Source organism: Ambystoma mexicanum, chromosome 14 (assembly GCF_040938575.1).
Source record: "Ambystoma mexicanum isolate Mex_15411 chromosome 14, UKY_AmexF1_1, whole genome shotgun sequence".
Taxonomy (NCBI): domain Eukaryota; kingdom Metazoa; phylum Chordata; class Amphibia; order Caudata; family Ambystomatidae; genus Ambystoma; species Ambystoma mexicanum.
In genome coordinates, this window is record NC_090940.1 from 82,715,614 (window position 1) to 82,727,151 (window position 11,538).

Here is an 11,538-nt window from a genome sequence, read left to right on the forward strand (position 1 = left end):
TGAAGTAGAAACTTGCTGTGGTCTCCTTAAAAGCTTGGTGGATGAAGATAAGACCCCTGTAACCTTCGATGACTTCTGGCGGCGACGGGTGCATAGGTCACTTTTGGTGTCTGTCGGGTTTTGGAATATTGCATATTTTCTGACGTTTGGTTCTTCAGTGCTGCAGACACAGCACGGACCTCTGGACGGATCTGGCAACCTGAACTCAACCACTGGAGTGGACCTCGGACCCTAACCAAGTCTGGACCCTTGGGATGACTTCGATAGCTTCTGTTTGCAGGAAACCCACCGGCAGACCTTCCACAGTACCCAACGACTCTGGTCTCTCTGGCAGGAAAAAGTGGTCAGTTGTGATTGCAAGGATGTCCTTTCAAATGTTCTTAGGCAGTTTGGAACTTTCGCATGCTCTTGGTATCCAGCAGCACTATGCTGGGGTACCCTCTCTTCTGGGTGGTAGACAGCAACGGCTTCCAGCAGTCATGAAATGCATCTCTGGACCCTGGCTAGAGATGTCTGGCACTCCTGTTCTCGACTTTGAAGACCCCTTCACCGGACTGCAGGCACACATGACTGGCTTCCAGGATACTTTGATGAATAGTAGCAGTTTGGCACGATGGTCCCTTGTAGCTCGGGAGAGGTCTCATATGCAGGTCCTCTCTGGATCAGTCCTAAGGAGACACTGCAGCTTTCAGATTGTTGAAGAAATTCAGCAGCATACTTCTCTTCCAGCTGGGCTTCAAGGAGCAGCTTCTTCTTGCTAAGCTTCAACTTCAGCTACTGAACAAATTGGCAAGTGAGAGCTCCCTAGATATACACATCTGTCCCTCGTTCACTCTGCCTGAGCCAGGCTCAGACATCCAATCACACAGTAGGGCATTCATGTAGGCAGGCAGCCAATGAGGTTCACAGGCATTCAGGCCATTTACTCCACCCAGACACCCATAACAAAAGATGTGGATTGGGGCAAGTATCCAGCTTTTCCGTACACTACACTGCATTCATGTCAGTTTCAGGCAGGACTGTCTCATTCATTGTGTCACACACATAGAAACCAGACACCCACAACAGAGAATGTGAGTTCACTTCAGACACCACTCACACAGGTCCAACCCCTAGGGTGTACCCACAACACTTGGGAAGGCTCCAGTCAGTCTGACAGGAGGCAGCCCCAGAGCCATATATGGTATTTCCACCGAATAGCCAGTCAGGGCGAAAGGGAAGAGCAGAGACATATATGGGGCTTCCACCCAACAGCCATTCGGGAGGAAGGGACAGAGTCAGGGCTTCCCAGAACTTTGGGAAACAAGGTAAAAGGCAAAAGAAACCAAGAGGCCATGGTGGCCATCGTGTCTCCTAACAGGAATCCATTGATTCCTATGGCAGAGTCTGGGTATCCCAAAATTGAAGATACTCTGAGCCACTGTCAGATCAGCATGTAGCTGCCACCAGCCCATACCCTGCTCTGTGTGCAACACATAGGTGCCCAAAAACACACATAAGGGGTACAACAGTGTACCCCACCCATGGGTGCCATAAGGTTATCCCATGGGTGATGTTCACCAAAAGATAATTGGCAGGACCTCAGTGGCAGAAAACATAGAGAAAACGAGAAAACACACACAGAGAAGTGGTAGGAAAAGGACAGGAGGCTCTGTCCCTCCATAAGGCATTTCCAGCATCACAGGGCGTTCTAGGGGATTATCATTAAAAAGGCATGAACAATGTTGGAGGATTGTCTTAACGGCATGCCTTCTTGGGCTCTTCTGTGCGGGTACTACAGAGAACACACTCATATATAAGAAGGCAAAGGAGGAAGTCGCTGAGGCAGACCATGCGGCTCTACGGTGCAATTGGGGTGGTTGGATTGCGTGAAACTGCTGGGACTGTCGCTGCAGCAGGAGCGTAGCTCTGGATCCACAAACAAACAAATCAACAATGGTTGCACCTTTGCCGCCCTGCCCTGTATTCTCTGCAGAGGAGTAGACAAGCTAGGGGCAGGCAAGGCCGACCCAAAATCTGTAAATGCCCACAGAGCAGCGCTGCGTGGGCATTTACAGATGTTCATGTCACTGCAGTGGACCCAACCACATTAGCTTCAGGCCCCCTCTGTTAGACAATCCTGGCTACGCTTCCGATTCTCTGCCTGTAGCGCTCTCTGCGCTCTCCGTCATGACCTTTCAAAGTTCTCCTTAGCAATCTGTCCTTCTAAATGCATCACTGGGCCTCATTACGACACTGGCGCTAAGAGGTTAACAGCGCCGTAAAAGGCTGCGGCGCCGTTAACCCCATAGCGCCTAAATACGAGGTCCCTTTGCGGCTCCCGACCTTAACGGCTGGTCTGGACCAGCCGTTAATGTAGGGACCCGCAAAGGGACCTTGAAGGTAATTACGGTACCGCAATTTGCGGTACCGTAATTACCGCCTTCCCCATTCCCATTGAGCCCTGTGGGGCAAAAATGGGAATGGGGAAGGGCCAATGGTGCATGGGGAATTACCACCCCGCCAACCTTGGAATGGGGTGGTAATTCCCTATTGCACCATGGCGAACTCGTTACAATACCGGCAGCAACCATGGTGCTAATAGCGCCATTGGTTACCGCCGGTGTTGTAATGAGGGCCATTGCACCCTATCACTGTATCCTCTTATTGCACAGCACTCCTTTGCATCACAGCTTAGTTTGCACTATTTAAAACCAAACACAGGCAAATACCTGCTGCGATAATGACATGGACAGGTGATTGCAACACATGATTATTGTGCAGGGATTGGATGCATGGACAACTGGAGTTTCTCCTCCTCGGTTCTTCCCTGACCGGCCACGTCATCTGCTTTAGGCAGTGCCCGTGCGAAGGAGTACATTGGGCCTCATTCTGAGGGGGGCGCAAAGGGATACCGGGCACCGGTAATCCCTTTGCGCCCTATTCCGAGGTCCCTTAGCGGGTCCCTCCCTTAACACCTGGTTTTACCAGGCATTATGGAACGGACCCGTTAAGGGATACCGGGGTCAATAACGGTACCGCAATTTGCGGTACCGTTATTTACACGTTCCCCCTTACCATTGAGCCCTATGGGGCTCAAATGGGAATGGGGAATGGCTTTTACAATGGGGACTTACCAGTCCCGCCAAGGTCGGACTGGACCGGTAACTCCGCATTCAACGAGGGCGGACACAGTCCCGTTATTGGTGCTAGTCATGGCGCTAATAGCGCCATGACTAGCACCAGCCTCGTAATGAGGGCGTTTGTTTCTTATGAAGCACAGATGATGCTTCTGGATTTAAATTCTATTGACAATGTCATGGCACATCTGACGCAAGTCCTTTTGGGGCACCGATAAGTCCATGCAGCTGAGGTCTTGTTCCTAAAGAAAACAAATCACATGTTAATGATATGGCCCCCGGTAAATGGGAAGTCACAGGCACACAACTGCACAAACTGCAGAGTATCCCCATGTCAAAGTCCTCCAACGATGAATAGAATATGAATAAAAACCTTGAAAATAAGAAGATGAAAGAACACAGCCTACAGTTCTAAACCCCACAGGTCAAATCACTCCAGGGCCCATGTTGTATGAAAGGGTTGGAAAATGTGCTATGGCTTTCACCCCCGCTGTGGGGGGCAGACATGGCCGGTAACCAGGGGTCAAGTAGAGGGTACACAACGGTGGACGGAGGACACCCACTTTTTTTAGAGGGTGGACTCAATCCTCCCCAGCTAAAAGGAGAAACATTGAATGCCCTATTTGAAGTTACGCATTAAAGCCGACCTTGCGGATGAATTGCAGGCAGGACCCTTCACCACTGCACTATATAACCTGATGAAAAACTGCAAACAACTAAACATTAAATGTCCTATTTCGGTCCTGCAAGTTCCACCGAAAAGATTTGGATTGTTTCTTGGAGTTTAAAACACGCACACCTTTTAATGCTTTCAAAAACACTATGTGAAGAAAATATCCTCTCTTGGTTTTGTGTGAGTGTTGATTTAATGAAAGGCAAATGCCATTCGTCCTGTGCAATTTGGGTGGTTATGCAAAGCCAATTTAATGAAATTTGCATATTTCCCCTTGATATGCTAATTTCTGGTGATGTCAAATCCCATTACGTTTGGTGATGAGTCGCCCCACTTACATTTTTATGACTTGAGCCCTCTGGTAACGGCCCGCCAGCCCAAGCCCAGGTGGGCCAGAGCAAAGCAAGGGTCTCGGTGAGGCCTGCGGGCCGTTACCACTTGTCTGCCCACCACAGCGGGGGTGACAGCTATTCACACCTTGGGGTTTATCCAGGGTGCAAATGGTTTATTTTGGGTAGTGGGCTTTGGGAGGAGGCTCCCTATTGCCTTCCCACATGATAAAAATAAAGATGGCATTGCCCGGGGAAGGGCCTCAGGTGGCTGGAAACAGAGTGCAGAGAATGTGTGTTCTCGCCCGCTGTTCCAGCCACCTGATTGGCTGAGCACCCTTTTCCTGGTGCGAAAAGCGAATACCGTACTGTTATAGGGAAAGAGACACAGCATACAGCAGAGTTCTGTAGCTCGCCCTCCGCAATGAAGCGAAAAAGGCGACCTGGCTCTTCCTCTTAGCCTTGGCATTTGAAGGAAGTCCTCCATCTCCAGCTGTTTGGTATCCATTCAGAGATAAGTGCCATTAAAACATCAAGTCTGCCCAAATACTGTGCCTGCAGGAATGGGCAGCACTTGAAATCGCTGCCTGGTAACCGGGACCTTGTGACGCCAGCAGACATTCTATCGGGCAAGTCCATGTTTTCTGCTTGAGGCGCAGGCAGTCTCCACTTCAGGAGGAACCCTCCGGCTCCACATCGTCAGCAGCGGCTTCTGCCCTCCCCTCAGTGCCTGGCTCTCCCCCACCAGTGCACAGTGTAAACTTGCCGTTTCTTTGTTCAGACTTAAGAACCCTATTTTTCATTTTATTTTTCAGGATTCAGTCTCTGAGTCAGCAGGTCATACAGTGCATGGTCCCTTGGCCGGCTTTGTGCCCCAGTCTCCCCGAGGCCTTGCGTCCCAGATTGACGTTAGTTTAATAACGTGTAAACACAATGGACCTCATTACGAGTCAGGCGGAATGGGTTAACGGGTGCCGCTAATGGATGCTGACCCGTTAAACCCATTCGGCCTGATGACGAGGTCCCCTCGCGGGACCCGGTAAGGACGCCTGGTAAAACCAGGCGTCCTTACCGGGTCCCGCGAGGGGACCAGGGAGCTAACAACGGGCCGGTCGTAATCGGCCCGTTGTTAGCTCCCTGCACCCATTCCCATTGAGCCCTATGGGGGCTCGAATGGGAATGGGGAAGGTCCGGGCCCGGGTTCCCTGAGGGCGGAATTACCGGGCCCTCCAAAATCGGAATGGCCCGGTAAGTGCCCATTCAGGGAACCCGGACCCGGTTTTGGAGGCAGCCATGCCGCTATTGGCAGCATAGCTACTGCCAAAGCCATAATGAGGCCCAATGTTTCCATGCACCATTTTGCATCACACATGTGGCAGATGCATTCAATATTTCCTTCTATTTTGCAGTGTCAATGTACCAGCAGATATTGTATTCTGGGCTCACTGTGTTTAATATTATCAAATTCATGTAATGCTGCCTTTGACCTGCGCGTCTTCTCATTGCAAGGGTCCATGGCATCAAGACTCAGCATGCGAACATTGTGTCTGACATCAAAAATCAATTTACAACGTCTTGACGGTGGACACTGATTCATGTGAACTCCCGCCGGCTTCTTCGGAATAACATTTGAGCTGCCTCCACTCCCCCCTCCCTCACTTCCCATCTAACCCAGCGCTGAGCCGGAAGTAAACACAAGAAGCAATGTCCAGAGCAAGAGGTAGTGTGAGAGAGGGAGAGAAGGAGAAGGGGAGCGCCGAGTGAGCGAGAGAGAGAGAGAGAGAGAGAGAGGGAGACAGGAAGAGAAACGGCTCATGGAAAGAAATTGAAAGAGGGTGAGAAAGAGAGAGAGATGAACAGAATATTGAGTGAAATTGAGAGACAGAGAGAGAGAGAGCGAGAGAATGGGAGCGCTGGGTTAGAGATAGAGAGAGTTAAAGATAGTGTGAGAGAGCGAGAGTGAGAGAGAGAGGCAGAGGGAGACAGGAAGAGAAACGGCTCAGGGAAAGAAATTGAGAGATCGTGAGAAAGAGAGAGAGATGAACAGAATATTGAGTGAAATTGAGAGAGAGAGAATGGGAGCGCTGGGTGAGAGACAGAGAGGGAGAGCAAGAGATCGAGGGAGAGTGAGAGAGAGAAAGAGAGAGTGAGGGAGATAGAGAGAGGAATGGAACATTAAGAGAAATTGAGAGACAGAGAGAGAGAGAGAGAGAGAGAGAGAGAGAGAATGAGAAAGAGATCGCTTGATTTGCATATTCCATGCCTGGTACAGCTATTTTTTTTCCATTTTATTTTTATACTGTATCACTATAATTCGCCTCTACACAGACAAGGCTCGGCTGCGGTGGCGCTGTGCGCAGTATCATAGACAAATAACATGATATACCCACTACAGCCAACTTTGCCAGGGCTGGAATGCGTTCCTCGTTGAATGTTGGCGGCTTTCTAGATGTTCTGCATGCAACACGCTGGCATCACCAGCAGTCCCCAATGAAAAACACAAGTAAGAAGGAATAATGCTGGAACGCTGTGTGCTGAGACAGCCAGTGATTCAGAGCCTGTGCCACCCAAGAGATGACTCATGCCAAGCTGTTTCATGGTATCCTCCAGTTGCTCCTGCCGGGCTCCTGGCAGTGAAGTGAAGAAATGCTGGCACCATGGTCCGCGCCATCAGGCAGAGAGTGGGCCAACCCTGGCTCACAGTTATCTCACGTCTCTCTAGAAGTCATGAGGGAGTTTTGGCCTAGTTCTAGAGTAGAGACCCGAGTTCCAATGCGGGCTGCCCCCCCCTTGACCACATGGATCCTGCGCTCCTTGCTCCATCCCTGTGTGCCTAGTGGGTGATAGGTGGTAGTCTAAATTGAGTGGCAGTGGAGGCCAGCACAACGTCACTTCCCTTCCAACCCGTGGCCCAAACATGGGACCACCCACACAACGATGTGGGTAACATGGGGCCTGTCACTTCACAACGTGACAACAGGGAATCACAGCTTTTGTGCTGTACTGTCTCTTGCACTCCTACGCCTATATCTTTCTCTCCCTCCACATCATTGGCCATCTTTCATTGTGGATGAGGGATGAGGTCTGCATCGTATTTGCAAAGCGCAAAGTCACATTGCTAATTTGTAATCCCAGGTGCACGATGCGCACATCATCTTGTGCCCACGCCCTGCCCAGGCTCTGCCTCCAACATGCCCACCAGAATTTCCAGGGGTCTGTAACCTTTGGCTCTCCAGATGTTTTGGACAACTAGCATCTGTTGCAGCCAGTCTAATTATGATAGTGGTAAGGGATCATGGGAATTGTAGTCCAAAACATCGGGAGAGTCGCAGGTTACAGACTCAAAGCATTGGGAAAGCTATAGGAGGGAGAGTGGATGTGCTACACCTGTCTCCCCGGTCTATGCATCTAGTGTTGGGATGGTCGGTCAGTTGGCTGGCTCTAATAGTAGTGTGCTTTTTGTGCAGTAGGGTTTGAATTTTATTGGGTGCTAAAAGGGGTTTGTTCTGTCCATGCATTTGTGAGTGGGTTACATGATTTTGAAGCCGATCCTGGCCTGCACGGGGAGTCACAGGAATGCGTCTGAGGTGAACTGTGACTGAGTCGCATTTTCTCTCTGAAGCGGAGACCTCTTTTCCTGTGGCACTTTGGACTTGATGCCCTCTTTCTGTTGGGTTGGCAGAAAGGTCCCCACATGATATGTTGCAATAATCCAGAAAAAAGTTGACTATGGCGCCTGCTACCATAAAGTGCTTTCCATGCAGGGTGAAGTTGTAGAGGAGGAGCCAAGTTCCCCTACTCCAACTGTCCCGCCCACATTACCTGTCTGTTGGAAACCAGAGTATGAGACATACACGGAGCAATTGAACAGACAAAGAGCAGAGTATGGACTCTGTGCAATGCCAGTAAGAGTACCAATGCCTACGAAGATCTGAGAGGCAAGGTACCCATTGAGAAAACCGTACCTGCATACAAGAAAATATGATGGCCATTTGAATGAGATTCCTGAAGAAACAAAGCAGATAAATGACAAAGATGAATGGCAACGTCACACAGAATCGAGCTGACGTCTGTAGAAGAGATGCAGAGACCAGAGAATGCAGACATTCTATAAGGCATCAAGAAAGCACCAAGGATAAAGGACATCATGGGATCAAGGTGAAGAAATGTATGCAATAGGAACAGATGAAGATATTAAGCTAGTTTATGCATGTACAGATGCAACAGAAACTCAAGCAGACAAAGTAATCTTGAGGCTAGCTTTATAGTAAATAGATTGCAGCAAGTGCCAATATATATATATGCATATGGACGAGTAAAGGATAGATGTTTCCACTACGTATTATATGAAGTGCTGGACATTACCAAGAAGGCCTAATTTCAGTGTGTCTCAGTTAAAAAGCAAATTGAATTGCAAAATGAATCTCAGCAGAAGGAGTTGGATAAGCCAAAGAAGCCAAGGTCTTATCAAACTGGAGTGAGCTGACATTAGATACAATTCATGTGAAAGAACAGAAACTCCTGTCCAGATGTCTTGATCAAAACAAAAGACGTCAGAGGACTAATAGAAAATAATATTAAATACACGAAAAGGCTCGATTCCATGGTCTCCAGTCACGTGGAAGAAAGAAGTTGGAAGATCGAGGTGGTCAGACCTACGCACAGGGCAGGATGTACCCACACTCCTTAAAACTTCTCAGAGCACAGTACAAACTCAAGGCCAGGTTTCAAAGCCCTAATTGACACTGGACCATTGAAGTGATGATGGATTGATTAGCTAATTGGTGGGAAGCTAGTGTTAAGGCGAGCTCACCAGTACCTGGATGTTCAGCCTGTTGGCTGCTAGACGTAGGTGGAAAAGTACTGACGGGGGTTAGAAGTCAACCAATTATAGAGGACCGCGTAATTAAGGGTCCTATAGTTTGTGTAGCCAATGGGACGTCGTGTATTTAGTGACATTCATAGTGCCCCTTTTAAGGGGAGGGCTTAGTTGCCCCACCTGATGGTAAGCACCCTACCACTTTCCTTCACTGTTCTATAATGATATGGAACTTATACTTAGATATTCACTTAGAGCCCATCACTTCCTTCAATAGGTTTTTGTAGTTTGCCACGTAGGATGACGTTGGTAATGACGCAGGTGAACACGTCACTCATGACGATTTTGTCTAATATAACCTGCATTTTTTGTAAGATTCATTGAGTAAGAGGATCGAGTGAGTGCTGATGTTCGTTGTACTCCCTGTTTTAGATAATTGATATTAAAACAGACTTCCTTTTTGCCAAACTACCTGAGTCCTTTCAATTATTGATGTATGAATAAAATCTGCATCCCCATCCATTTCAAGGGTAATTGCTACTCATCAAAGGGGCTGAGATATCCAGTTCTCTTGGTAGCAGAGAGAGGATGGTTTATTAAAAAATCCATCGACCGTCGATATAAGTAAACTTTAGAGTCTCGGCAATATCGCACGACCTTTGCCATTCGGCTGACAACACGTGAAGCTCCCCGTAGGCAGTGGTTAGTGTAATTACAAAAAACCTTGCAAGGTGGGTGTGAGGGGTCCCCTAGTTTCCATAGAATCCGGTTCCACGTCGACGAGAAGCAGATCGGACAGTGGTTTGAAGAGGCAGTAACAGAGGCATACGATCCCGAGAATCAGAAGATGAAAATGCGAATAGTGAGTAGAAACTGAGGAGTGTGGTAAATAAAGGGAAGTGATAAGAGAAAAAGAGAGTAACGGAGGGAAGCGGGATAAACATAACGGGAGATTAAGAGTGGAATATATATACGGGGAATGAGATATTGGCCCTCATTAGGACTCCGGCGCTACAGCACCATGGTCCATGCCGGAGTCCGCCATGGAGAAAGGGGGAATTACCGCCCCATTCCAAGGTTGGCGGGGTGGTAATTCCCCCTTTCTCCATGGCCCGTCCCCATTCCCATTTTTGCCCCATAGGGCTCAATGGGAATGGGGAAGGCGGCAATTACGGTACCGCAATTTGCGGTACCGTAATTGCCATCAAGGTCCATTTGCGGGTCCCTACTTTAACGGCTGGTCCAGACCAGCTGTTCAGGTCGGGAGCCGCAAAGGGACCTCGTAGTAAGGCGTTAAGGGGTTAACGGCGCCGCAGCCTTTTACGGCGCCGTTAACCCCTTAACGCCGGGGTCGTAATGACCCCCATTGACTTGTGTGTTGCTGAGCAATATATAATCGTGAGAGAGGGCACGATTAAGAGGATACGCCCTATACCTAAGTTTTAAAGAACGTTAGATGAAATTTGAACCCAGAGTCCTGTAGTGGAACACTTAGAAAACAGATTCGATTAAAGGCGAATTTAAAGGTGTAATTTACACTTTGTATGAAGTATTTTTAGAGGGCAAGACGAGTCTTAGAGAAAAGATCGTAGGAGATTTATGTGACCGGTCAAGTTTGTCTGTTTGTTTTATGTGGTTTTGAAGAATGATGATGTCATAAACGGTAAACGGATTGTTTTAAATCGCACTTGATGGTTGTTTTTTAGCAAGATTAAAGTAAAAATTGTGGTTAACGGGAATGGAGCTCATATTGTGTTGACGATTGGTGGTCGCTCATATTGAGTTGTTTTCCTGAAACGTGCTTTTAAATCTGTGATTAAAGCAAGCGAGTGTCAAACAGGTTAAGGGTAGATGAATCGAGAATGGTGCATATTACTCCACTTGTGCATCCCTGCAAGCAGCTGCCAAAGCATGCACCCAAACTTAGACAATACAGTGCAGAATGGGTTAAAGAAACAGAGACAAGGGGTTGGAGCTTGTGGGAACTGTGGGTCTCTGCGCTATAGTTTATAGCTCTGTAGTTTGTATGAACTTGTTCTGTTGTTAGTCTGCCGCCTGTATGGGGATCTCAGGAAGACACAGCTCCTGTTGTCTCAGTGTTTCTGGGTACTTGTTTTGGGTAACTGAGATCCACAAATCATACTCCTGCGCTGATCAAGTGGTACTCTGTATCTAATAAGTTTCAGTTTTCACACTTGATAAGTGTTAGCAATGGTTATTGGTTTATTGATGGTCAAGTGCTTCATACAATGGTTGTCCTCCTTATGACATGTAATCTAGTTGGTCCAGACTTCCATGGTATATCAAAACAACAATTGCCTAGGTTTCACTAGTGCCGACACATGTTTCAACCATACAGTTCTTTTCAAGGGAAGTAAGTTGGATGAGCGCTCCCGGACGGGTGAAAGTGAATGTCAGAATCAGATAAAGTACTGGATAGTACCTTAGCCCGGTTGGGTGTACGTGTGATCTCTGGTCTGGCTGATCACTGCAGTCAGACCGACCTAGAGGGCAACTCCATGGTGAGAGGGGTAGGTTGCGGCCTTGCGATGCAGGAATATCGTTCCGGCAGTGGAAAGACAAATGATGACAGATGAG